Raw genomic sequence first — 26,159 nt, 5'->3', positions numbered from 1 at the left:
TTTGATAATTAATCCCTCTTTCCAAACCTCGTCATAGGCTTTTTGGACATCAAAAACACTTCCATTACCGACTCTTTATTAACCTGAGCTTTCCTTATTTCTGTCTCTAAACATACAACTGGATCCATTGTTCCCATCCCTTTCCTAAACCCACTCTGATATGATGAACGTAATCCTCTGGTTTCGATGAAATATGTCATTCTTTCCATGATTTTCCCGACATGGGTCCTCTCCTGCTTGAGCTGCTTTATAGTTTTTCCAAATGCTTATTCTGCCATTTTGAGCAGGTGTAGTTAATGTAGTCAATTTATTTCAGTTTAGCTTTAAGTAAAGTTTTCCTCCAGCGCCAACAGTCTTCTTTTTGACTTTGAAAAGGCCATTGATCCTTTTATCATCACTGTCACAGGTTGGTTTACAACTGTCAGGTCATTCTGTGTGTTTTTTAATTCAGTGCTTCCTCGACTTAAATAGGGCTTGAAGATAACAGAGGACACGCTTTGCAATTCAGCTGCTTTCTTTAGATATTTTTCCAATGTATGTATTGTCACATCTTAAACAATCCCTCAGGAGATTATCAGGTTGTAAACCTTCAAACATAAAAGGACATGAACATGTTAATCAACGAAAGTCTTTTAAGAACATAAACATGCTAAATCAAATCAGTCTCAAATTTTGACACATTAACCATGCATCTTGTATCATCCTTACCTTCCTTTTTCCCATTTTAACACCAAACAAAACAAATCAGAATTGAAGTTAATATAACCATTAAATGAATCTGAATTTTAGTATCTATTCAGTTCTTTATCTTTTGTTTACAATTTAAACAAACCAGTTAAATGTGTTCAATATTAATTATTATTTACCCTTCTACTTTAATTGTTTCCTGTGAACACTACACTATAAAACCAGAATGCAGAGTGCATCACTATGAAATAAACAGCCTACATTAAATACATGTCACCATTCAAACATTCTGAACAGATAATTACCAAAGAACACAGCACACTTACCAAAGGTATCTCTGCTGTCTTCCTTTCATTGAATTCAGCCTGAAAGTGTCTCAGCCTCTCACCTCACTCCTGCTCTCACACACACCGCTGTTACTCACAAAGGTTACCTGATTTCCTGACCTGCTCAGTGCTGCTCTCCAGTGTTCAATACAAACTTTAAATAAAGGCTGACAACAGAGATAACCTGATAAGTAATAATAAAGCTGATTAACCTTTAAACACAAAGTAAATAAAAGTATATAAATATTTAAATTTTCTGTTTGTCCTTAGATTTTAACAAAACAAAGACTGATTTGAAAAAATCCCCCAGACACCAAACATTTGTTATATGGAAAATAACTTATTTTTTGTGTGTTTTTTTCATTAAAGAGTCAAAAATCCTGATATTTTATTATTCAATATTTGATCGTTTTGATCAGGACTGAAGTTGATCAAAAGATTTATTATTACTATTTTTATAGCAGTTTTTGGAAGTTGACATTTTTGTCCTTAATGACTCAAGAGGGTAGTACATTTTAAATCTGATGCTACACAAAAACTAACAATGCATTAAAGTAAATATTTTTGACATATCCAAGACTGATTTTTAAAAAATCCACAGCCACCAAATATTTGTTATATGGAAAATAACTTTTTTTTCATAAATAACAACAGTGATCAAGTAATGAAATTGGCATCTAAAGGCTTAAAATCCTCAAAATGATTGAATGTTTGGTAGTTTTGAGAAGGGCGGAAGTTGTTTAAGAGATTTATGCAGAAAAAAGGAACAAAAAAAAGTAATCTGTTCTATTTTTATAGCAGATTTTTGCCCACTCACTGCTTCACGCTGTTATCAGCCACAACATGATACAATGTTTGCCCCCCACACACACACACACACACACGCACACACACACAGTGGCTCAGGCTCAGGGCTCAGTGTGCATGTGTGTGTGTGTGTGTGTGTGTGTGTGTGTGTGTGGGGGGAGCGAGTGAGGAGAGAGAGTACGAGGTGAGAGCAGTGGGCGCGCACTGTAGCTGTTCCCACTCAACGTTCTTGAAGCCAAAATACGCCGCTTAGGGGCGCTTCCATCTTGCGATTTTGACGTCATTTGGAGCCAGAGTCTGCGCAGTAGGGTCCGGGGGGAGGAGCCCTGGTAACACGCCCCGCCCACTTAGCGTACTGCCCTGATGACTTACGCAGCCCAGCTACGCTGAAAGCGCTCTGCCGGTCTACGATGAAGAAATGTGTAAGTACAACAAACCGCCGTATTCAGAGTCTAATATTTAAACACACTGTGTTTTAAAAAATCCAGTTATTTTGATCATTATTGAAAATACGTGGGCTGCTGGGTCCTCTGGTTTTAACAAAATCATTCTATATTTAAGCTATATTTAAGCTAGGTTAGCACCACAGACCGTAGACTACAGGTGGTAAGATATGTTGTATTCTGTTAGAAACTGATAGTCTGCAATGTGAGTCATGTCTGCTTTTCTAATATATTTAAATGAACAGTAAATCAATTGTTTTTTGTGTTTCATTTAGGCAAAGAAGAGATAAAAGCTGGTCTGACATCTTCCACAGAAGTGAAGTTTAAGTTAAAATCATCTGTTAAAAGTTTATATCCTGTGATTTTTATTTAAGTTTCATAAGAGGATTGTCAAAACAAGATTTTGTTAACAATACAGTCTTCTAAAAATAAAAATCACAGAGTCATACACCAGCTAAATGTTAAATAGAAAGGTGATGTTTTCTTTTACATTTTACAATCAACAGAACCTAAAAATGACTCATTTCAACCTTCATCTGCACACCTGTTACAGAGGTCAGGCTGGGGTCTCTTAGTTTGAAGGAACCTCCTCCTTTTATCACCTGTGCCAGATGCCCTGCTCATCCACTGTGGTAGAAATGACCTTACACCAGCAGCTCTCCCAGATGAAGAGTCCTCTCTGCCATCACCCAGAGGAGCTGATCGACGTCTGAAGAAGGTGGACAGAGTCTGGTGCTTTGTGACAGTGAACAGTGAGAAGGCTACCATAGTCATCCTCAGATAAAACACAGAGATCCAGGTCAATATTTAATTTATTTTTCTTTACATGATGTTGCCCTGTGTTTGAAAGGCCAGATGCTGGAGGGTTGTGTTGGATTTGCTTTTCCATCATATTTTAACAGTCAAACAATCATCCAGGATCTCTTTACTTTATTTGATTTTTGTTTGGATTTCTTTGTTAAATTATGTTTTATACTTTCTCCTATGTCCCAGCAGTTTGACCTGATGGTCTCCCTTACTTCCACATGGTTAATGAAGCCAGGGGTTGTTTATTGAAGATTTCTTTTAATAAAATGTTTAAATAAACTTTTTTTAAATCTGATATGACTGTTTCTGATTAACTGGAGTACAACAATGTGTTGGTCACAGTAAAATCATTTAGCAGTTAAGTTTATAGCTCACATTTGAAAAGGCCTTGAACTGACATTAATTTCTTCTTGACCAACAACAGCAAAGCTAACAGACGAGCTCAGCTTGTCACAGCTGGGCTCGTCTGAGATAAATGGCCTTCAAACTTATTTAATATTAAACATTTAAAGCCAATAAGCATAGCAAGATACGCATGAGATTCCATTTCAATTTATTCAATCACAGACTTGTCAAACAGTCTGGCATGTTGTGCTGCTGTTTTCAAGAGTTAATAACTGAAGAGAAGAAGACCATCGAGAGAGGACAGGAAACGCTCAGGGGACGAGTCCTCCATGTTGTCAGGGGACGAGTCCTCCATGTTGTCGGGGGACGAGTCCTCCACGTTGTCGGGGGACGAGTCCTCCACGTTGTCGGGGGACGAGTCCTCCACGTTGTCGGGGGACGAGTCCTCCACGTTGTCGGGGGACGAGTCCTCCACGTTGTCGGGGGACGAGTCCTCCACGTTGTCGGGGGACGAGTCCTCCACGTTGTCGGGGGACGAGTCCTCCACGTTGTCGGGGGACGAGTCCTCCACGTTGTCGGGGGACGAGTCCTCCACGTTGTCAGGGGACGAGTCCTCCATGTTGTCAGGGGTTGCTGATGGATCTGAATCTGAGAGCATCTTCTGTAATAAAGAAAAACAATCACAGAGTTAAATGTAAAGTATAATGAATTTTACTGTGATGTTTCTGCCTCAGACCTGAAATCAGATCTGTCCTCAGGTTCTGCTAAACTTCAGGTTCTAAAGGTTGTTTTTAAGACAGGAGAACTATTCAAGAGAAAAAACAAAATATATAATAAGACATGATGAATTCAATAATATGATCAGCTTTATGAATTTATGTTTTAAGACAAAAGTGTTCCTGCCACTTTCTATTGAAGATTATTGTAAACTGTCATCACATGGGCCAGCCTGATAAATTAAACTAATGTTAAATATTCTCATATAATCAGAAAGCCAATTTGTGTGCAGAACCTCACCGGAGCTGGAATCAGAGTCTGGACTGCTGTTTCCTTTGAGCATTGATTTCCTTGAAGACAGAAAGAAGAACAATTTAAACATGAACTTCTTGCAGAACCATAGAGGCTGTTAAAATCTTCTGCTAGTCTTCCTCACATCTTAAGAAGGATTATAAATTGTTACTAAAATTACTTTGATGCCGATAGCGGTTACAATAACACGGTCCAATCATATGAGAGATCATTTTACCTTTGAGTCCTCTGTGAAGGCGTTCTCTTCAGAATCAGCACTGCAAAGACAAGATGATGGCGTCCACCTTCACAAGCTGCTGCTTCAGTCTGGCTGCATCATGGTCTCCTACAGGAACACCACAGAAATACAATCAAAGTACTTCACTTTATTTATCAGAGGATGTACTGTATGCAAAGTAGAATTTTTTTAGCTGTAATTCCTCAAAAAGATTTGAGACTGCTTTGTTATTTGAGAGCACAGATTGTTTCTTTTCCCTTCTCTCTGTTTGCCTGTACATGACCTTTCAGTGCTGTAGAAGATGCTACAGTAAATCCTGGATCAGCTGTGTGGATGGTGTGACTGTGTGGTAAAGCTTTGTTAAAGTTGTCACGCACATACTCATATGTCTTTGGAGAGTAAAAGTGCAGTGTGGTGGCAAACTGCTTATAAAATATAAAATAGTATTTTATTGGTGAGGTGCCCCAATCAAAGCGTCCTACAGAGTATCAGCAGCTTTAGAGGGAGAAGACGAGAGCATTATGGAGAGGAACGCACCGGAGGGGGCGAGCTGGGGGAGAGACGCACAACCTGAGAAAAAGGAAATCCCAGTTTAAAATAAAATGTTGGTGAAAAGAGGGAAATAGGACGACATAAATTGTTTTGAATACAGAGGCTGTGAATGTTCAGTTTTCTTTGGCTATAAAAAGGCAACAATAGCCTGTAACTATCATAACAGCAGCATGTTAGACTTAGACTTAGACTTAGACTTAGACTTTCTTTATTGTCATTCAAACTTGTACTTTACAGTGCAGATAAGAACGAAATTTCGTTGCATTTGGCTCGTTGTAGTGCAGGATGAAAAACAGCAGCATGTATTAACATATAAAAATAAAAATAAGGTGCAGATATAAATAGATATAAAAAGAAAAACTATGAGTAAAATTACTATACAGATAAATATATTGCACGTTATATTGTATTTTACAGTCCAGTGAGGTAGTCCTGTGTGGGGGTTTGAGGGGGAATGGAGGGATTATTTTTTCCTGTTCAAAAGTCTTATGGCCTGTGGGAAGAAGCTGTTACAGAACCTGGAAGTTCTGCTTCAGAGGCTGCGGAACCTCTTTCCAGAGTCCAGCAGCGAAAACAGTCCTTGGTGGGGGTGGGAGGTGTCTCTGCTGATTTTCTGAGCCCTGGTCAGCGTGTAACACTGGTCTCCTGCATTAACACCTTCCTTTCAAAGGTGTTAAATACAGACACAGTCACAATCACCTCAATGTTTGTCAGGTTTTGTCAATTTTTAGAACAAATTCTCAATGAGTGTCATCAAATTTACAATATGATCAACTTGTGACTGTTGAATTGGTCTTGTGTGGAAGACAATGCAGAATATTTATCAGTTTAAGCAGCATGATGCTCGATTAATATTACATTACACCACCGCAGGTTGTTGATGTTTGTGTTCACGTTTCGGTTAGTCTCTTAAATCAGTAACAGTTATATTAAATCAGAGCTTACCTTTAGTTTTATCTGGATCTTAAATCAGTAACAGTTATATAAAATCAGATCTTACCTTTAGTTTTATCTGGATCTTAAATCAGTAACAGTTATATTAAATCAGATCTTACCTTTAGTTTTATCTGGATCTTAAATCAGTAACAGTTATATTAAATCACATCTTACCTTTAGTTTTATCTGGATCTTAAATCAGTAACAGTTATATTAAATCAGATCTTACCTTTAGTTTTATCTGGATCTTAAATCAGTAAGTTATATTAAATCAGATCTTACCTTTAGTTTTATCTGGATCTTAAATCAGTAAGTTATATTAAATCACATCTTACCTTTAGTTTTATCTGGATCTTAAATCAGTAACAGTTATATTAAATCAGATCTTACCTTTAGTTTTATCTGGATCTTAAATCAGTAACAGTTATATTAAATCACATCTTACCTTTAGTTTTATCTGGATCTTAAATCAGTAACAGTTATATTAAATCAGATCTTACCTTTAGTTTTATCTGGATCTTAAATCAGTAAGTTATATTAAATCACATCTTACCTTTAGTTTTATCTGGATCTTAAATCAGTAACAGTTATATTAAATCAGATCTTTCCTTTAGTTTTATCTGGATACATAGAGAAATATTCTACCCTCATATATAGTCCTATGAATTTCAGCCTGCACGGTGAAAGTAAAACCTGTTCCTCTCGGTATAGTCCACTTATCACTCAGACTGTAAACATGTACACATTAGTAATGATGCAGGCCAGATTACAATTATGTGACTTTGTTTTTGCCCCAGATACTTTTTGAGACTTTACCAGATGTACCAGCTCTAAAAATAAAAGCTTCACTAAACCGGGGACCTTGTCCCGTCCATTATTTTTACAGTCTATGTGCCGAACACACTCTCTCACCTCACTCGCTCCCCCCACACACACACACACACATGCACACTGAGCCCTGAGCCTGAGCCACTGTGTGTGTGTGTGTGTGTGTGTGTGTGTGTGTGTGTGTGTGTGTGTGTGTGTGTGTGTGTGTGTGTGTGTGTGTGTGTGTGGGGCAAACATTGTATCATGTTGTGGCTGATAACAGCGTGAAGCAGTGAGTGGGCAAAAATCTGCTATAAAAATAGAACAGATTACTTTCTTTGTTGCTTTTTTCTGCATAAATCTCTTAAACAACTTCAGCCCTGCTCAAAACTACCAAACATTCAATCATTTTGAGGATTTTAACCCTTTAGATGCCAATTTCATTACTTGATCACTGTTATTATTTATGAAAAAGAAGTTATTTTCCATATAACAAATATTTGGTGGCTGGGGGATTTTTTTTAAAAACAGTCTTGGATATGTCAAAGATTATACAAAATATTGACTTTGATGCATTATTAGTTTTTGTGTAACATCAGATTTAAAATGTACTACCCTCTTGAGTCATTAACGACAAAAATGTTCACTTCCAAAAACTGCTATAAAAATAATACAGATTAATTTTTTTTCTGCTTTTTGGGTTAAATCTTTTGATCAACTTCAGTCCTGATAAAAACGATCAAATATTGAATAATTATCAGGATTTAAACCCTTTAAATGCCAGTTTGATTACATGATGATAATATTTTTAATGAAAAAAAACATTAAAAAAACGAGTTATTTTCCATATAACAAATGTTTGGTGTCTGGGGGATTTTTTTAAATCAGTCTTTGTTTTGTTAAAATCTAAGGACAATCTGAAAATTAAAATATTTATATGCTTTTATTTACTTTGTGTTTAAAGGATAATCAGCTTTATTATTACTTCTCAGGTTATCTCTGTTGTCAGCCTTTATTTAAAGTTTGTATTGAACACTGGAGAGCAGCACTGAGCAGGTCAGGAAATCAGGTAACCTTTGTGAGCCAGGTGTGTAAACCTGCTGAGTGGCTCTAACTGACAGACAGGAGTGTCAGCGGTGTGTGTGAGAGCAGGAGTGAGGTGAGAGGCTGAGACAATTTCAGGCTGAATTCAATGAAAGGAAGACAGCAGAGATACCTTTGGTAAGTGTGCTGTGTTCTTTGGTAATTATCTGTTCAGAATGTTTGAATGGTGACATGTATTTAATGTAGGCTGTTTATTTCATAGTGATGCACTCTGCATTCTGGTTTTATAGTGTAGTGTTCACAGGAAACAATTAAATTAGAAGGGTAAATAATAATTAATATTGAACACATTTAACTGGTTTGTTTAAATTGTAAACAAAAGATAAAGAACTGAATAGATACTAAAATTCAGATTCATTTAATGGTTATATTAACTTAAATTCTGATTTGTGTTGTTTGGTGTTAAAATGAGAAAAAGGAAGGTAAGGATGCTAAAAGATGCATGGTTAACATTGTATAAGTGGAAAACTGCTTCCCCAGATTACTTTACAATTATAATAGGAATGTATATGTGAAGAATTTTGTTCATCGATATTTTCCTTGCTTTTCAGAACCACACACAATAAACAGTTGTAACCTCGCTGCATTAAAGTCTCCTCTTTGAACTCTTTTACTATCGTGGCCTAACCCAAACCAATGTGTTCAGTCTTTTAGAATAAGGGTCTGCTTGGAGGTGAAATATTGACAAATGAAAGCAGTTACTTTTATTGAAATAAGAAAAGTTTTAAGATTGATGACGAGTCAGGTTACCGTGGGAATTGGATAGCGCCAAGACCAATCGAAGAATCATTTTCCTCTTAGCTGAAAATGTATAAAAAGCAGTGAAGCAGCAAAAAGGAAGCCAAAGAGAGAAATGATAACAGAACAAATAAACACACCATTGAAGTGTTTTTTTCCATATACCATTTAGTTACACACACTGAAGGCTATAATGCATCTCTATCGTTTCTTCTAACAATATGTTGAGTAAATCCAGAATGCCAGATGACATCTACAGGTGTTATCATTCAGTTTGTGATTTTCTTTATTTTGTATTCTGACTGCAGGATTCTTATTAAGGGTTACAGGTTTTCAGTGAAATCGACATCGACCTGACCTGACTGTGGTCGCTCTGCATCAGGATCTGCTGAGCTCCTTTTCTTTACCAAAGACACTTTAGACACTCGACACAAAATAACACAAGTAGATGAAAGTCTTTCTCACTCTACATCAGTTTATTTATTACAAGGTTACACATGAGCTGTCTGAAGAACTTGTGCTACCCAACACAGAGGCCTCCAAGGAAACAGAGTGACAGAAAGAAGAGAAGATATCAGGAGAGAAGAAGGATCCTTACACTGTAACTGTTTCACATAAACCCTTTCAATTCAAACGTCATAGCTGCTCCCAACTTACTGGTTCATATGTCAGCAACAAAACATGAATGTCAAAAAAGTAGAGACAGATTTCTGTCAACAGAATTGTCTTATATCCCTTTATAACTGCACTTATACATCTGTTAGTCAATACATACTTATGAATACAAATTAGTGATGTTGTTAACTTGGATTCCTCTGGATCAGTTTTACCATTGCACAGGATTAACATTTCTCTCCAGTGTGAACTAACATGAGTCTGGTCAGATTTCCTCTTTGGGAAAAACCTTCACTGCAAACAGAGCAGCTGAAGGCTTTCTCTCCTGTGTGATCTAACATGTGTTTGTCCAGACTTTCTCTTTCTCCTCCAGTTCTTGAAGCTGTTCTTCCTCCTGACTGCTCCACAGTTCCTCATGTTCTTCTTTAATGTGTTGGGGCTTAGTGTCCTCCTGGTCCAGAATGTGGCTCCACTCCTGCTGCTCAGGTGGAAGCTCTTCTTTACTCACCAACAGCTGCTGGAGATCTGCAGGACACAGTAAACAAACATTAACGGTACTTATAGACTGATTTTTAAATATTAATGCGAGCAGGACCCCACGCTGAGCTCAACTTGGCGGCAAGGAGATGAATGGGCATGACAGCGGCGCGCACTGCCGGCCGCATCCTATCTGAAAGGCCCTTAAGGCTGTGAGGACTGAGGTTTCTCTTCATCATCATTAAATCTTGGAGAGCGGGCAGCCCGGGTTCAAATCCGACCTGTTGCTCCTTTCCCACAAGTCATTCCCCACTCTCTCTCTTTGGTTTCTTATTCTGTCCTACCTACCAAAAAATCTTGTTTAAAATTATTTTTATTTTTTAAACTGTGTGGTAAGTTATTATGTTTTCTAAAAACCCATACGCAAAAAGTTCTTATCAGAAGAATGTTCATCTATAAATCATGTCTCAGGGCCCCTCCCCCCTCCAGCTGCACTACATGGACTATTCCATCATGACCCTCAGGTCTTATGGTGCATTCAGGTGCTGCTCGGGTGCTCCAAGTTTCAGAGTTAGGAAGTCGTTCTTTCGACTTGATTTCAGTTCAGAAAATCTGAATGTTGTAACAACAGCAACAAAGCGTTGATGCTCCAAAGAAGATCAGTGAAATGTTACTGTTACAGTTATATTTGAGGAAAACGTTGATGTCCATATACGTGAATTAATAAAAAGTATGTTAACATTAACTAAACATATTTTTCCCCTATGTGATGACATCAAGTCGGGAAGTCGAGCACCTCATTCTTTTCCGAGTGACGAGTTGTTTTTCCGACTTGAGCAGGTGTTCATGTACATTTTACAACTAGGAATCTCGTTTTTCCGATGTATCCGGCACCACCTGAATGCACCGCGAGTGGACAGCGTGTTTAAAGGGATACTTCAGCCATTTGCATTAAGCTTTGTATCATTAGAAACCTGGTAGTATTTTTGAATGGTCGTGCATCCTGCTAACAGGCTCTATGGAGAAAGCTGATGTTGCCGAAAAAAACTGAGATGGATGAAGTGGATTTGGAAAGTCTTGTGCTCGAATCAGATGTTTGTGGCTATCTCTACGAGCAGCAATATTGCGGCGAGACGGCTGCTGCAGAAAGGCAGGCCTTATGTCAGCAGGCCTTATTTCCCTCCCTCTCTTCCCCTCTTCACTGAGACATAAGGCCTGACTGTTGGCAGCGGCGAGGACGAGGAGCCGGGGCCGGCTCGAGCTGGGGTGGACTGGTAGTGTCGGTGCTCTCACTGTTTGCCTATGGACACAGACGTAGAGTCTGTTTTCTGACTGGAATTTCCAAGATGCCAATTCCTTCTGGAAGAAATCTTTGAATCAGTTGAGGAAACGGCCGTATGTGTTGTAGTAAATGTCTGTAAATAGAGGACCTTAGTGGGAGTGGCCTGCGTTGCTGTGCATTCTGGGAGCTGGTGTCTTTCATCCACATGAGCCAAAAAGACACTTTCTGCCTTTTCTCAGTCAAGAAGGCACCAACTTCAAAATGTATTTCACATTTCTACATATATGACCCAATGTCAATACAGATTCATGTTTCAACGGGTGAAGTATCCCTTTAAAGAAATGATTGACACGGCATCACAGAGAGAGAAAAAAGAGACTAGAGTGAAAGAGATAGATAGATAGATAGATAAATAGATAATACTTTATTGTCAGACGTAGTCTGAAATTTGCCTCGCGTCACAGCGGCTCCGTTTGCGGCACATCCCTGTAAAGCCTGACACATCAAAAAATAACAAGAAAATTCTATTTTTTTGGAATTGAGATGTTTATTAAACCCTTAAACAAAATCCCCCCAAATTTTTTTGTTATATCATGTTGTTTATGATATTTGTTTTGTAGCACATTGATACATCGGGCGTTTTTGGCAAATTTTTGCACACAACAATGTTCGTTTTAGAAACAAAAACAAAATATGCCCTTCACATTTTGAAAATACAGAACATTTCAGGCAGTTTTTCTCATTTTTTTAACATAACACTTTTTACAGCCTTTTTATTTCATTTTGTGGTAGGCACAAAAACAGTTTCTGTCCTTGTTCAGGTAAAGATGCACCTCACACTTCTCACAGTAGACATGTGAGAAGTGATTGCCAGTGCAGTGCTTGCATCTCTGTTGGGTTTCCCATGTTGGAAAATGATCAATGCCATCCCTTCTCACATCAAGAGGCACACTGCAGCTTGGTCTTTTACGTGGGTGGTGTTGGAGTCTCTTCTGGAGAGGATAGTGGTCTGCCACACCTGATTTTGGCCTTTCCTGCGCTTGTCAGAGAAGTGCCAACCAAAGCCTGAAACCTTCGCAGAGGCATGGGTTTCTTCTTGGGGTTTAGCTTCTTCTGGTCTCTTCTGTAGAGGTTCCACGCATTGATGACTGCCACTGTAACAGTGTTCCACCAGATGTACATGTACCATCTTCGGGATCTGAAGCTGAACTTGTAAAGTGCAGACAGCATATCAAGGAGATCAACACCTCCCATGAACTTGTTATATGTTTCAACAATGGCTGGTCTGGGAACCATTATGGGAGTTTCGGATTTGCGATCCCAGCGTTTCACATTTCCCACAGGTTCAGTGCCAACAACAGAGGAAATCAGGTTCACTGCTTTGTTGTCGTACCATCTTACAACGATGTTGTTTTCCTGGTTCACTCTGAAGTTCATTGACCCTCTTCCATTTTTCTTCAATTCTTTTTCATCCATCATGGTGCAGTGTTTCATCCTGTTCATCTGGATCGTGCCAACATAGTGGATTCCTCTTTCTTTTAGGTGTTGCACCAGGGGAACTGATGTGAAGTAGTTGTCTGCAAAGACCTTTTGATTTTTTCTGCTGGAAGTGTTGATGTCATTTTCAGCACAACTTCTCCTGTAACACCTACTTCAGACTTTTCTCTGTCTGGATTTTCTGCACCTTGACAAATATCAAAGTCATAAAGAAAGCCACAATTTGAAACCCCATTTGTGAGGTTTTGCAGGCATGTAGACACGTAGATGAGATTTTCCCTTAAATGGCACCATGATTTCATCAACTGCATGGCTTTCTTCAGGAGGTATGCAGAGAAACTGTTCCCCCAGTTTTTGTAACCATGGCCTGAGCTTCCACAGTTTATCTTTCTTTGCATCATCAGACACACTGAGGTTGTCCTGAAAGTGAATCACTGTCAGCAATTTCAGAAACCGATCTCGAGACATCACATGACAAACTGCAGGGAGCCTTGTCTCCATCTCCCAAAAGGCTCTCACAGAGGACATCTGTACTAACCCCATATGAATGTACATGCCTAGAACCTGCTCTATTTCCTTGGCAGTTGTGTTTACTGACTTGCCCTCTTTTTGTACACTGTACAGGTTTGTTTGTTCTGCAGTTTCCTCTAGCATTTCATCAGTGACAAACTGTTTGAAATACATGTATAGTGTCCAGTCACACCTGTCTTCTGTGCCTTCCTCAACACTTGCAATGAAATCGATAGATGGAGCTTGATAATTTATTTTTCTCCATCTGTATTCTTTCCTTTGTGCATTGGCCTTCACTGACTCCTTTCTGATTGTGTCCTGTGTTGTTGTTGGGATCTCAACTTCTGTGCTTGTCTGGGCTACACTTTCATCTTGATAGTCTTCCTCATCACTGCTATCTGAACTTCCATCATCATGCATGGTCTGAGGAGTCCATTCTTCCATCTTCCCCTAACTGCTCTATGTCACTTGAATTGCCATCCATTATCATGTTGATGACATTTTCAATGTACGTTTGTTTTCTCACTTCTTCCTCTATTCTTTTTGACATCTAAAAATACACACATAACAAATTGGTCAATATAGCGTAGCGATTATGATTTCAGAGGAATTGTTATTGTGAAAATACCCAAAATGTTTTTTTTAAATGGCATTTCAGTCATTAATTAGATTTATTAAATCATCAAAATAGTGTGTGTTTACACGATTTAACTGTAATATGAAGAATGAATTATTAATAATGATACATTGTTTTAATACAGAATATACTCATATTAAAGAATTAGTAACAATATAAATGTTATTCTTACTGTAACTTCTTGAAAATTAGCAAAGATTTTCCTGCTGAAAGTGTGTGGATGCTAGCATGATGGTGGCCAAGGTCAAAAAAAGCCCTTCCACTGCCTGCAGTAGAATGCAAATCCTCTAGGGGGCAGAATACATGTATCAGGTCATATACAGGTTTTAAAGGAAAGTTTTGATCATGTTGATAAGACAGAGGTCTCAGAAACTTGCATAGCAAATATGATACAAATGGTTTTATAGGGTTTAGACAGGAAACAAAGATACAAACATTTGAAACAACACTCAAACGCCAAACAAATGCACAGAGGCCCTAAACGTGCTTTGGTCGAGGATTCAGCTCCACATTCAATTTTAGGATTGATTGGTGAACAAAAGAGTGTTTCAGTCTGACCTTATTAAAACGTGGGACCCTGTATCTCCAGTTTGATGGTATCAGTTCATACTCTGTGTTCAGGGCGTGGTCATGGTCAGAGGCGATGCAGTTAGCCAGTCTTAAATGCTTTTGTTGTAGGCCGATTCATAGAGTCTTTGCATGGGTTGGCCTACAATCTTAGAGCAGATGTTCAACTGCTGGAGCAGTTTAGACTTCAGAGTGGCGGACAGACACATATACAATGAGGTGTTACAATACTGTAGGACACTTAGAATCACAGAGGTAACGAACAAAAGAAGAATCTGTCGACTCGCCCCAAAAGATCTCAGACGGCGGGGAAATAAATTCTTTGTTTTGTCTTTTTACAGATGTAATCGATGTGATCTTTCCAGGACAACAGATGGTCGATCATTATACCCAGATATTTATAAGATGACACTTGCTTGATTGTTTCATCATGAATGAGAATAGGAGCTTTATGAGCATCAGACAGTGAACCAAATACAATTTCCTCTGTTTTCTTTGCATTGATCTCTAGAGCATGGTCATCACTCCACATAACCATTTTGTTCACAGCATGTTGGTGCAGTCCAGGGTCGTCAGAGTTACTTAACAGAGAAATCAGAGCTGTATCGTCAGAGTACTTCAGAGTGTACTGATTTTGTGTATCAGACCGACAGTCATCTGTATAAAAAGTGAAAAGCACAGCTGAGCTCACACAACCCTGAGGAGCGCCAACATTAGTTGTGATAGCAGATGAAAGGGTGTTATTCACCTTCACAAACTGGATTCTGTTAGTGAAAAAAGAAGCATACCAAAGAGTCAAGTAGGGGTTAAGTTTTTGTTGAATCATTTTTGATACTAAGATGTCTGCTTTTATTGTGTTAAATGCTGATGAAAAGTCTAGAAAGAGGGCTCTTGCAAATGTATTTGGCCTATCTAAATGTTTGGTGATGATATGGACCAAAGATGTTTGAGCAGTATTCTTTCTAGAGATTTCATGATCACTGAGGTAAGAGCTATTGGTCTGAAGTCTTTATGATCCCTTGGACATGGAATCTTAGGTAAAGGTTTTATGTATTAAGTTTTCCATGAAATAGGGACCTCGTGTGTGTCAACTGAAGACTGAAAAATTGGTTGCCATACTGGAGCCAACTCAGCTACTGTCATGTCCAGCTCAGTGTCTTAGGTTGTTTTTATTTCTATCTTGTATTATTTCCTGTTTTGGGTCACTAACTTCTCCTCTCGTTTCAGATCCTTCACTTCCTGCCCTCATGTGTTTCCCACCTGTGTGATTGTCTGCCCCGCCCTGATTGTTCCCAGCTGCATCTCGTTGTCTTCCCCCTCACCCTAGTATTTAGTCTGTAGCTTCCCTTCCTTCTGTGCCAGTTCGTCTTTGACCCCTGTGAGAAGCGTTCAAGCCTTTTGTTTCCCCTTTGATCACTTTTGGATTGAGTCTTCTTAAAGAGTAAAGACTGTTTCCCCCCCCCCCATGAAAGACTGCGTTGTGAGTCATGCTTTTGGGTTCAGTTACCTGTGGTGTTGTTACAGCTGCAAAGTTTTTTTTTTTTTTTTTTTTTTTTTTTTTTAAGCAGAAAACCACTACACTTATCAGGTCCCACTGCTTTTTTTGTATTTGTACCCTGAAATGTTTTCCTTACATCTTCAACAGTGATGATAATTCTGTCTGAAGCTGCAGGTATGATGGTTCTGAGTATTTCAGGGAATTTTGCAGGGTCGTCTTGTGATTCAAATCTAGTAAAAAAATGTAATTGCCTGTCGCAATTGATTTGATTGGAGTTGACATGCCCGTCATAGCTTTCATGTTGTCCCACACTCTTTCAGGGTTTTTAGCTTTAAAGGCTTGTTCAAGAAGCTGTCTGTGTGCCACTTTTGCTTCTCTCAGTCTGATTCTCAACTCTTTTTCTGTAAGTTTTATTGCTTCTGGATTTTTATTTTTAAAAGCCACTTTTCTTGTATTTATGACTGCCTTTATGTCACTAGTGACATATGATTTATTATTAGGGTAAATTTAAATTTCCTTTGTTGGAACAACAGCTCTACACAAAAATTGATATAATCATTTGCAACATCAGTTATGTCATTTATGGAGCCCTCATGAAAAATGTAACAATTTGTCCAGTCAAAACAGGCTTTCAGTTGTTCTTTACTCTCATTTGTCCATGTCCTAATCACTTTCTTTTCTGGTTTACTTCTCTTAAGTTTTGTCTCATACACTGGAATCATGTGCACAACATTGTGGTCGGACTTTAATATAGGTGGCCGGCACTTGGACACATAAGCACCTTTAACATTTACAAAGCACTTGTCCAAAATATTGTCTTTCCTGGTCTGGTCATTGACGTACTGCTCGAAACCAGGCAGCACAGTTTCCAGGTGACAATGATTCAAGTCTCCCAAAACTATAGCCGGTGCCTCAGGGTAGTTGAGTTGTAGCTCAGGAACACAGTCAGCTATGGTCCGTGCAGCTTGTGACGCTTTCCCGTTTGGGGGTGCGAATACAACGAACAGCAAAATACACCCAAATTCTCTCTTGGCAAATAAAATGGTCTTAAAGTCATACTGAGAATTTCTACATTGGGATCACAGATCGTAACTTTGACTGAGTGCATTCGGCACCATAGATCATTTATATACACGCAGATGCCTCCTCCCCTTGTTTTTCCTGAGTCAGCGTCTCTGTCTGCTCGCAGCAAAGTAAATCCGGGGACATGAAAGAGGGAGTCAGGCATCGTCGCTTGTAACCAGCTTTCTGTAAAGTATAACAGAGATGCCTCTCGGAATTCATTACAGTACCTTGCGTATGTTCGTATAGCATCCACTTTGTTGCTCAAAGAGCGCAGGTTTGTGAAGACAATAGATGGGAGTGGTGGCCGATTTGATCTCTTTCGTAACCGGTTTCGATTCCTCCTCTCTTTTTCCTTTTTTTGGTCCTGATAAGCTCCTGGGGGATCTTTTCCAGCGTCAGCCGGTAGAAGTGGCTTGATACAACTGCTTTGGTCGGGTCTGGTTGTAGCTCCAGCAGAGCCTCTCGGCTGTACGAGCGTGCAAGCCGTGACACCTCACTCAGGTGTGCTTTCGGACATTGCATGGAAAGGCATTGTCCAAGTAGACTTATTAGCCACAGAAACACAAGCACAGTTCGAGGGACACTCATCTTACACTTTAGACAAACATATTCCACAGACAGGCCGGATAAGACGACGTTTTAACAACATTAAACACGAGAACAAACAAACAAACAGAGCGTGCTGGGACGCAGTGCGCAGCTGAGCAGCGCACCTGATCACTTTGCGAAGATAGAAACTAACAAACAAGCCATATGAAGTGAAGCTTATCTAGCAGAGCAGAAAAAAAGGATGTAGAGGGAAGAAAAAGAGAGGTTGATGTCCAAGCTGCCAAAACGCAGAACTTTTTTTTACAACAGTAGGCAGCCAGGCCCCGAAGTCCTGTGAGGTCATGAACACAAGATTACAGATTCCTACAAGTGGAGACGATGAAATAAAGAAACACACACAGGAGACAAAGGAGATGAAGAGAAATACAGACAGAGAGGAAGAAGAGAAATACAGACAGAGAGGATGAAGAGAAATACAGAGAGAGAGGAAGAAGAGAAATACAGACAGAGAGGATGAAGAGAAATACAGACAGAGAGGAAGAAGAGAAATACAGAAAGAGAGGATGAAGAGAAATACAGACAGAGAGGATGAAGAGAAATACAGACAGAGAGGAAGAAGAGAAATACAGACAGAGAGGATGAAGAGAAATACAGAGACAGTTTTGTAATCTCAACAACATCATCTTTGTTTCCATCAGTAAGTCCTCTCTTACTGTTTCTTTGGAGTTCAGGCGTGTAAGAGCTGCAGTTGAATCTGAACAAACAACAACTCTCTCTGGCCTTCTCGATCCATTCAACCCTAACATTATAGCAGTTAGTTCTGCTGTAAACACGGATCACTTATTATTCATTCTTTTACATATTTCTATATCAAACTCAGATATGAACACTCCTGTCCCCACATGTCCACTCTCTGGCTCTTTGGATCCATCAGTAGGTATGTAGTTATAATATTTCTTTTGTAAATAATCTTCAACCAAATGCCCAATGTTAGCCACATTTCTTTCAATCCATTCTCACTTTTACTCCACAAGTTGTAAGTCAACGCTAGGCACTGGAACAATCCATGGAGGGATATTAGCCCATCCAACATTTGGTCCATCAAGTGGAGTTTCTCCAAGGTGCTCTTTGCTGCTGCAGGAGCTGCACTATGGCCAAAGATACAACGAGCAAGAGCAGCTGGAAAACGGGCGTACTACAAAGGTGGTGCTGGGTTCAACAACAGACAGAGAGTCACTTAGGAGCACCATACAAGATCACATTTGATGGTCTATATAAGCCAGCAATAACAGGCGTTTAGCCTGCACACAGGTTGGATGATTCAGTTCATATTTTTTGATATTGAAGGGACGTTAAGTTTAAGGCTCTCTTTTGTGTCCTTTATATTTCAACTGGTTGGAATAGTTTGTTTATTAACAGTTGTTAGTTTGTGTTCACAATGAATGTTTCCTTTTCTTGTATCTCTAAACGCTCGAGAAAAAACACAAAGAGAAAATCTATATTTTTATTTTGTAAGGGTGAAAAAGCTAATTTTATATTTCTGAAGAAACACTTCAAACTAGAGGATGAAATATTCTGGATAAATCAATGGGATGACCTTGGTTCCACTAGATCAGCAGGCTCCTGTTCTGTGACCCTCCTGGTAAATTCATCACCTCTAGAAGTACTCATGATGGTCACTGGATAATTTACGTACTTGACATTAATGAGCACTTTTATATTTTGGTCAATAGGTATGGCTTTAATAACCTAACTCAAAACAAACAGTTGATTTTGGAGGTCTCTAGTGTCACTGAATCCCTTAAACTATCTAACTGCCAACATTATTATAGGAGGGATTTTAAATATGATCTTTTCCTGAAGATATAAAAGTTATTATATCTGATGTGATGATGGATAAATCTATCACTTCTTACATCTCTAAATGGGAATTCATGAAGTTCACATTTAGGGAGCACTCTGTTACATTTGGAAAATCTCTAAATAGAAGTAACAAATCATCAGAAATGAATATACTCAAAGAAATAAAAAGCTGCTGTAATAAGACATGACTTTGTGACAATGATAAACAAAAAGGACATATTCTACAAACACAGCTGGATGAACTCTGTGTGAAGAAAGCTGAAGGAGCTGACAGAAGATCCAGGGTCAAATGGATGGAGGAAGGGGAGGAAAGTATTTCTGTCATTGAGAGAAAAGAAGGCAGGAAAGAAATCCAATCAAAGCCTTATTAGTTCATGACCAAGTTAGTTCTGATCCAGTCTTGATGAAATGGTTTCTTTCTCTGGTAAACTAGACTCATCAGCCTTTTCTGTCATGGATGCTGACTCCTTCTTCAGCCATCTCTCAGCTCTTCTTCCTCATATAGACGAGGAGTTTGCAGAATGATGTGATGCTGATATTACTTCAGAGGAGCTCAAAGAAGCAGTAGATAGTCTTTCTTTGGATAAGTCACCAGGATGTGAACTTTTAGAAACATGTTTGGGAATTGTTAGAAAGTCCATTTTCTCTCATGTTAAAGGAAACTTCTGACAACAAGACATTCCCCCACACTATGAAACAAGGCATCTCTGTCTTTGCAGACACGGAGTATGTCAACAAGAGAGTCTGGCTCGTTTTTTGAGGAGTCGGGCCGTTCATTAATGCACACAGAGCTTAAACTGTACATACACTTCAGATACTGACTCGTTTAGAGCAGAGCCCAGCATCAACAACATGACCCAGCACGAGAAACGACTTTCCATCTATAGTACGACGATCACAGAGACTGTTTGTACTCGTCAACATAAAGACGACTTAATCAGACAGCTCGGCTGATCGCTGTCTGTGCTGATGTAACGCTAAAGTGATCACATACAACATGAGATGAGATGAGATGAGATTCAACTTTATTGTTATTACACATATACAAGTATAGAGTAACGAAATGAGGTTTGGCATCTCACCAGAAGTGCAATAAGCAGAAAGTGCAAGAATCTGTGCTATGTACAGTAATTACAAAATTTACAGATGTAGACTAAAAAAAAGTGAATTATTGGGTATATATGGCTGGATTAATGGGATGCAATGAATATAAATAAATGCTATAAATATAAGTATATTCTTCAGATTATAATATACAGATTAAGGTGCAGTGAGCATGCTATACTAGATTACAGATAATATACAGAGTAATATACAGAAAATGGACATATTGTACAGGTCGATAACTTATTGAGGTGATATGAACATACTATAATACAATAATACAGGTGGATGAGAGATGTATGTGTATGACCAGGAGGAGTGGTGGGGGGATGATGGGTGTGAGGTGATGTGCAGGGGAAGGGGGGTCAGCGGGGGGCGGAGTTCGGGAGGGAGACAGAGTTCAGAGTTCGGAGGGGGTAGAGTTCAGTAGAGAGACAGCTCTGGGGAAAAAGCTGTTCCTCAGTCTGCTGGTTCTGGTCCGGAGGCTTCTGAAGCGCCTACCGGAGGGCAGGAGGGTAAACAGTCTGTGGGCAGGGTGGGAGGAGTCTTTAAGGATGCCGTGAGCTCGCCGCAGACAGCGTTTTCTTTGGACATCCTCAATGGCAGGAAGTGGACACCTTGTGATGCGCTGGGCGGTTTTTACCACCCACTGTAGCGCCTTACGGTCTGTGACAGAGCAGTTTCCGTACCAGACTGAGACACTGCTGGTCAGGATGCTCTCGATCACACAGCGGTAGAAGTTCATCAGTACAGCTGAAGACAGGTGGTGTCTCTTCAGTGTCCTCAGGAAAAAGAGGCGTTGATGAGCCTTCTTAACCAGACTGGAGGTGTTAGTGGACCAGGAGAGGTCCTCTGTGATGTGGGTCCCCAGGAACTTGGAGCTGGAGACAAGTTCAACAGCCATCCCGTTGATGTGAATGGGGTTGTGTGTGCTTCCTCTTTCTCTCCTGAAGTCCACGATGAGCTCCTTCGTCTTGCTGGTGTTGAGAGACAGGTTGTTGTCAGCACACCAGGCGGCCAGATGCTGTACCTCCCTGTAGGCTGTGTCATGGCAGCAACTTAAAATCCTTGGACAAAGGATGACTTTGTTCTGCCAAGATAGACTGCCAAGACACCTTCTTTTAAATAAGTAAGAAAGGTCAGAAAATGGCGATCCTGTGATTCTGACACACGTTTTAACAATGCTCTGCATTTTGTTGCGGTTTTTGATGCTGAGTGATCCGTACCAGGTCACCATGCAGAATGTTAAAACTGATTAAATAAAACAGGAATAAAACATCTTCGTAAAAGTGCTGTCAACATTAAAATTCCTAAGCTTCCTCAGAAAGTGCACACGCTGATGAGCTTTTTTGCAGACAGCTTCATTTTGGAGCTCAAAGGTGAGTTTGTCAACAATGATAGTCCCCAGGTACTTGTACTGGTGCACCACCTCAACAGCCTGGTTGTTAATAAAAACAGGGGAAATGACAGAGGGATTTTTCCTGAAATCTACTGTCATTTCTTTAGTCTTTGTGTATAGTACAAATAAAAGGGGAGAAAGGACACATCCCTGGGGTGATCCAGTGGAGGAATAAAGAACATCTGATACGATGCCATTTGCTCTCACACGCTGTGACCTTCTTGTTAAAAATTCCATCAGCCAGCATATAAGACCACTGTCAATGTAGTGGATGGACTTGAGCCTATCTGCTAAGATGTGTGGTTGTATGCAATTAAAAGCTGAGGAGAAATCAATAAAAACTAGGCATGTGAGGGTCTTAGCCCCCTCAAGGTTTAACAAAGTGCCCATTGCGTCCTCAACACCCCTGCCTGACCTATATGCAAATTGTAATGGCTCCAAATTTGCTTCCACAGTTTTTAAAAGTGAGTCCTTTACAATTTTCTCAAATGACTTCATTACGAGAGCGATAAGCGCTAGAGGTCTAAAGTCATTGAGTGCTTTAGGAAAATGATTTTTGGGCACCGGTACAATTATGGAATCAAAAAAGGAACTCTGTGGATGTGGAGAGACAATTTAAAGATAAAACATAAGATCCCTGCCAGCTCTACAGTACAGTTCTTAAGGATGTGCTCTCCAATTCCATCAGGTCCCGGATTTTTCCTTTCCTTGACGCTACGGAAGTGTCTCAGGACCATGCCCTCATCAACATCGATGCTGGCCTGCCCTGGGGAAACGTTTTTAAAAGTTGACTGTTCCTTACTGAAGTCGCGGTCGTTAAACCGATTAAAGAAAAAGTTCAGTTCATTGGACAGTTCAACATCAAGCTTGTCATCAAGGGAGATTATCCATTTCTTAGATTGTATCTCCATTATAGATTTCACACCCTCCCATGCAGGTTGTGAATTTCCAGAAATTAACATTGTCTCTACTTTGTCCTTGTAGCTACGCTTTGCAAGCTTTATTTCGATACTAACTTGTTTTTTTAGTTCCCTATACTGAGTCATATCCCCTTTATTAAAACTGATATTCCGTTGGATAATTGTGCTCTTGACAGACTTAGAAACTTATTATTTGTATCGATGGAAACTAATTTTTGGGGGATGACCAAATCCTTGCAAAAGGTGATGTTAGCTGACACAGTCTCTGTGAGCTCATCAGTGTCAGTACAGTTAACTTTAAACAGGTCCCAGTCTGTGCAAGAATAACAGTCCTGAAGACATTTAACCGATTCCTCCGACCAGACCGGAACCAATCTTTGTTCTGGTTTGTTCCTCTTCAGGACCGATTTGTAGGACGGAACCAAATAGATGACGTAGTGGTCAGACGTACCAAGCGGGGATCTCGGAAGGGATTTATACGCTCCTTTCACGGATCCATAACAAAGGTCCAGTGTTTTTGTAAGATGTGTCGGACAGGTCACATACTGATAGAAGTTACCTAAGGACTTCCCGGGTTTACAATGTTTAAAATCACCCATTACTGTTGTCTCTATCGAAACGAGCATAAAAGTGATTTAGCTCGTTCAGGAAGGAGACATCTGTGGTTATCGGGGGGGAGTTGCTGGGTTTATAGTCACTGATGGCCTGGATACCCTGCCACATGCGTCTGGTGTCGGAGTTGGAGAAGTGTTCCTCTACCTTCAGCTTGTGACAGTGCTTGGCCTTGATGATGCCCCTCCTCAGGTTTGCCCTGGATACACTGTAGGCCATTGCATCATCTGATCTGAAGGCGGTGTTGCGGGCCTTCAGCAGGAGACGCACCTCCTTGTTCATCCATGGCTTCTGATTTGGGTACGTGGTGATCTGCTTCCATGTTGTAACACTGTCGATGGTGGTGTTGATATAATCCAGCACAGAAGAAGTGTAGGTGTCAATGTCTGTGTGAGAGCCCCAGGTAGCCTGAGAAGCTAACATACTCCAGTCTGTGTGATGGAACTTGTCCTGAAGTACAGAGTCTGTCCCCGCTGGCCACACTTTAATAGTTGTCACTGATGGCTTCACACGTTGGATGAGTGGAGAGTACTTGGGGATGAGGAACAAAGAAAGGTGGTCTGACTGTCCCAGGTGGGGGAGGGGGGTCGTGGTGTAGGCCCCTGCGATGTTTGTGTAAACATGGTCCAGAGTTTTGTTTCCTCTTGTATTGCAGGAAACATGCTGGTGAAATTTAGGGAGCACTGTCTTTAAGTCTGAGTGATTAAAATCACCTGCAACTATAAATGCAGCCTCCGGGTGAGCAGTCTGTTGTTTACTGATAGCGGTGTAAAGTTCCTTCATAGCAGCTTTTGCATCGTCATCCGGGGGATGTAGGCTGCAGTTACAATAGTGGAGCTGAGCTCCCTTGGCTGATAGAAAACTCAATGTTAGCTGAGCAGTGTCTCCCAACAATGACAGAGTCTGTACACCAAGCTTTGTTAATATAAATGCACAGCCCTCCTCCTCTGGTCTTACCGAAGTCCTCTGCTGTTCTGTCTGCCCGGAGTGTGTGGCGACCGGCTAGCTTGATAGCATTACAGTCCATAAGTCTCTTGCTGTGGATGATGACCGCACATTAGCGAGGAAAATGCTGGGTAATGGCAGATTAACAAGAAAATTACTGCAAAATTGCAAATCTGAGAGAGACGCTGGACCTCGCAATGAGCTCGCGCCGCCATCTTGGCCATCTACCATTGAATCTACCCTACTGTGATTGGCTGAATAGGAAGGAGACATCTGATTGGCTACAGACATTTCCATTTGTGAATCGAACCACGGCAGGGGAGTCTCAAAAGTCCCACACACAAATGCAGCGAGGTTCACACATGACAAACAGTTTGTAAAGGCAGACTGACAAGACAAGATCCAAATGTGTGTTTTTAATATATATGTATATCACACATTTGTGGATTTCTATTAAATATAAAACTATAAATATTTGTGCGTGAATCTTGTTTTATATTTGTGTATTTTTTTACATTAATATACAATGCTAAATATTTGTGTGTGTATTGAAAACTATTTTTGTGGATAGAGTCCTTATAAATCACAAAATACATTTGTGAATCCTTCTGTGTGCATTCATGAAAATTGAGACTGATCTAACTCCATACTAAACAGACTCAGCTTCCTCTGATTGTCAGTTGACAAGGTAGAGACGTGTTGATTGGCTGGAGGCTTAGGCGTAAAGACCATAGACTGTAAATATTACTGGACGAACCCTGACCCGTCTGCTACATAGGCAGCAAATGAGTCCAATCGACGGCCGCATCCATATTGGATTTGCAGTCTCAACCTAACTTCGGATCAACCTAGCAATAGCAGTAAGGCGGGACCGGCGGGACTTAACTCCGCCCATTCAGCTCGACGTTAGCAGTCCACTTCACAGCATAGCTAACGGCTAGGCTGCTATCATCCCCTATTCCTGCTCGTCCTGAGAAAACTCTATAAACAGTAAGTTAACATTTAACTTTTCTACAACACAGTTAAAACAAATTATATTCAACCCAAATATTTAATTAGAGTCTTAAAACTACACTTTGTTAAATATACAATTATGTTTATTAGTTATTTGTTAGAGCAGTTAGACTTTGTCAGTGTTAGCAGAGAAATACATTAACAAAGTTTTATACATAAACTGTAAATAAATATGAGACATCCAGAAGAAATCAATATTACAAAGCATGCAGTTCATGTTACTGTTCTGACAAAAAGAGGAATGTCTGTGTCTTATATTTACTGATGTCAACAGCGATGTGGGTGAACATTAATATTTATTTAGTATTTATTATAAGACATTTGTTTTCTATAGAACCCTGTGAAGTCATGGAGTCTGTGGACTGTGTCAGCTTCAGATGGTTTTTCAGATTAAATAAATATTTCTATATAAATGCACTCCTTTATGTCTACTTATGAGTATACATTTCAGATTTGAAATGACAAGACTAAAATGTGCATTAATGCTCAACTCAATAGCTAAGGAAAGGAAGTCTAATTTTACACAACTTTTTATTCTTTTGACATTTTTTTTTACCAAATACTAATGTAGTTCATTTCTGAAAATGGGATGGAACAGAGTCATTGCAAAATGATGACCTTAAACACAGCCCCATTCTTAAATCAAGATACATGGAGAGTCAATAAGATCAATAACTTGTGAATAAAAACACAGTTAAAAATGATTTAGAAATGTAGTCTTCCCTGATCAATATCACATAATATCAACTTCTCCCATCTAAACTGGACAAAGGGTTTTAAAATGGGAAGAAAATGGTTTGATTGCGA

The 26,159-nt window shown here is 39.7% G+C and overlaps 2 protein-coding genes and 2 long non-coding RNA genes across 4 annotated transcripts in view; 2 read left to right on the top strand and 2 right to left on the bottom strand.

The window, feature by feature from the left end:
- Positions 1-26,159, top strand: part of LOC136181101 (NLR family CARD domain-containing protein 3-like) — a 785,212-nt gene that overhangs the window by 394,049 nt on the left and 365,004 nt on the right. The gene's annotated exons all lie outside the window — the stretch shown is intronic.
- LOC136181109 (NLR family CARD domain-containing protein 3-like) overlaps positions 1-26,159 on the bottom strand; it is a 60,356-nt gene that overhangs the window by 21,173 nt on the left and 13,024 nt on the right. The window lies entirely within an intron of this gene.
- LOC136181244 (uncharacterized) lies at positions 2,018-3,269 on the top strand. The gene is made up of 3 exons (XR_010667603.1): positions 2,018-2,242; positions 2,539-2,579; positions 2,770-3,269. It is a non-coding gene; the product is annotated as an uncharacterized lncRNA (long non-coding RNA).
- Positions 3,938-6,194, bottom strand: LOC136181198 (uncharacterized). Its single transcript, XR_010667584.1, has 3 exons — positions 4,662-6,194; positions 4,433-4,482; positions 3,938-4,076 (listed from the first exon to the last, which is right to left on the bottom strand). It is a non-coding gene; the product is annotated as an uncharacterized lncRNA (long non-coding RNA).

This window comes from Labrus bergylta, chromosome 2 (assembly GCF_963930695.1).
Source record: "Labrus bergylta chromosome 2, fLabBer1.1, whole genome shotgun sequence".
NCBI classification, from domain to species: Eukaryota; Metazoa; Chordata; class Actinopteri; order Labriformes; family Labridae; genus Labrus; species Labrus bergylta.
Note: the sequence above shows the minus strand (reverse complement) of the source record. Positions and strands in the feature narration are given on the sequence as shown.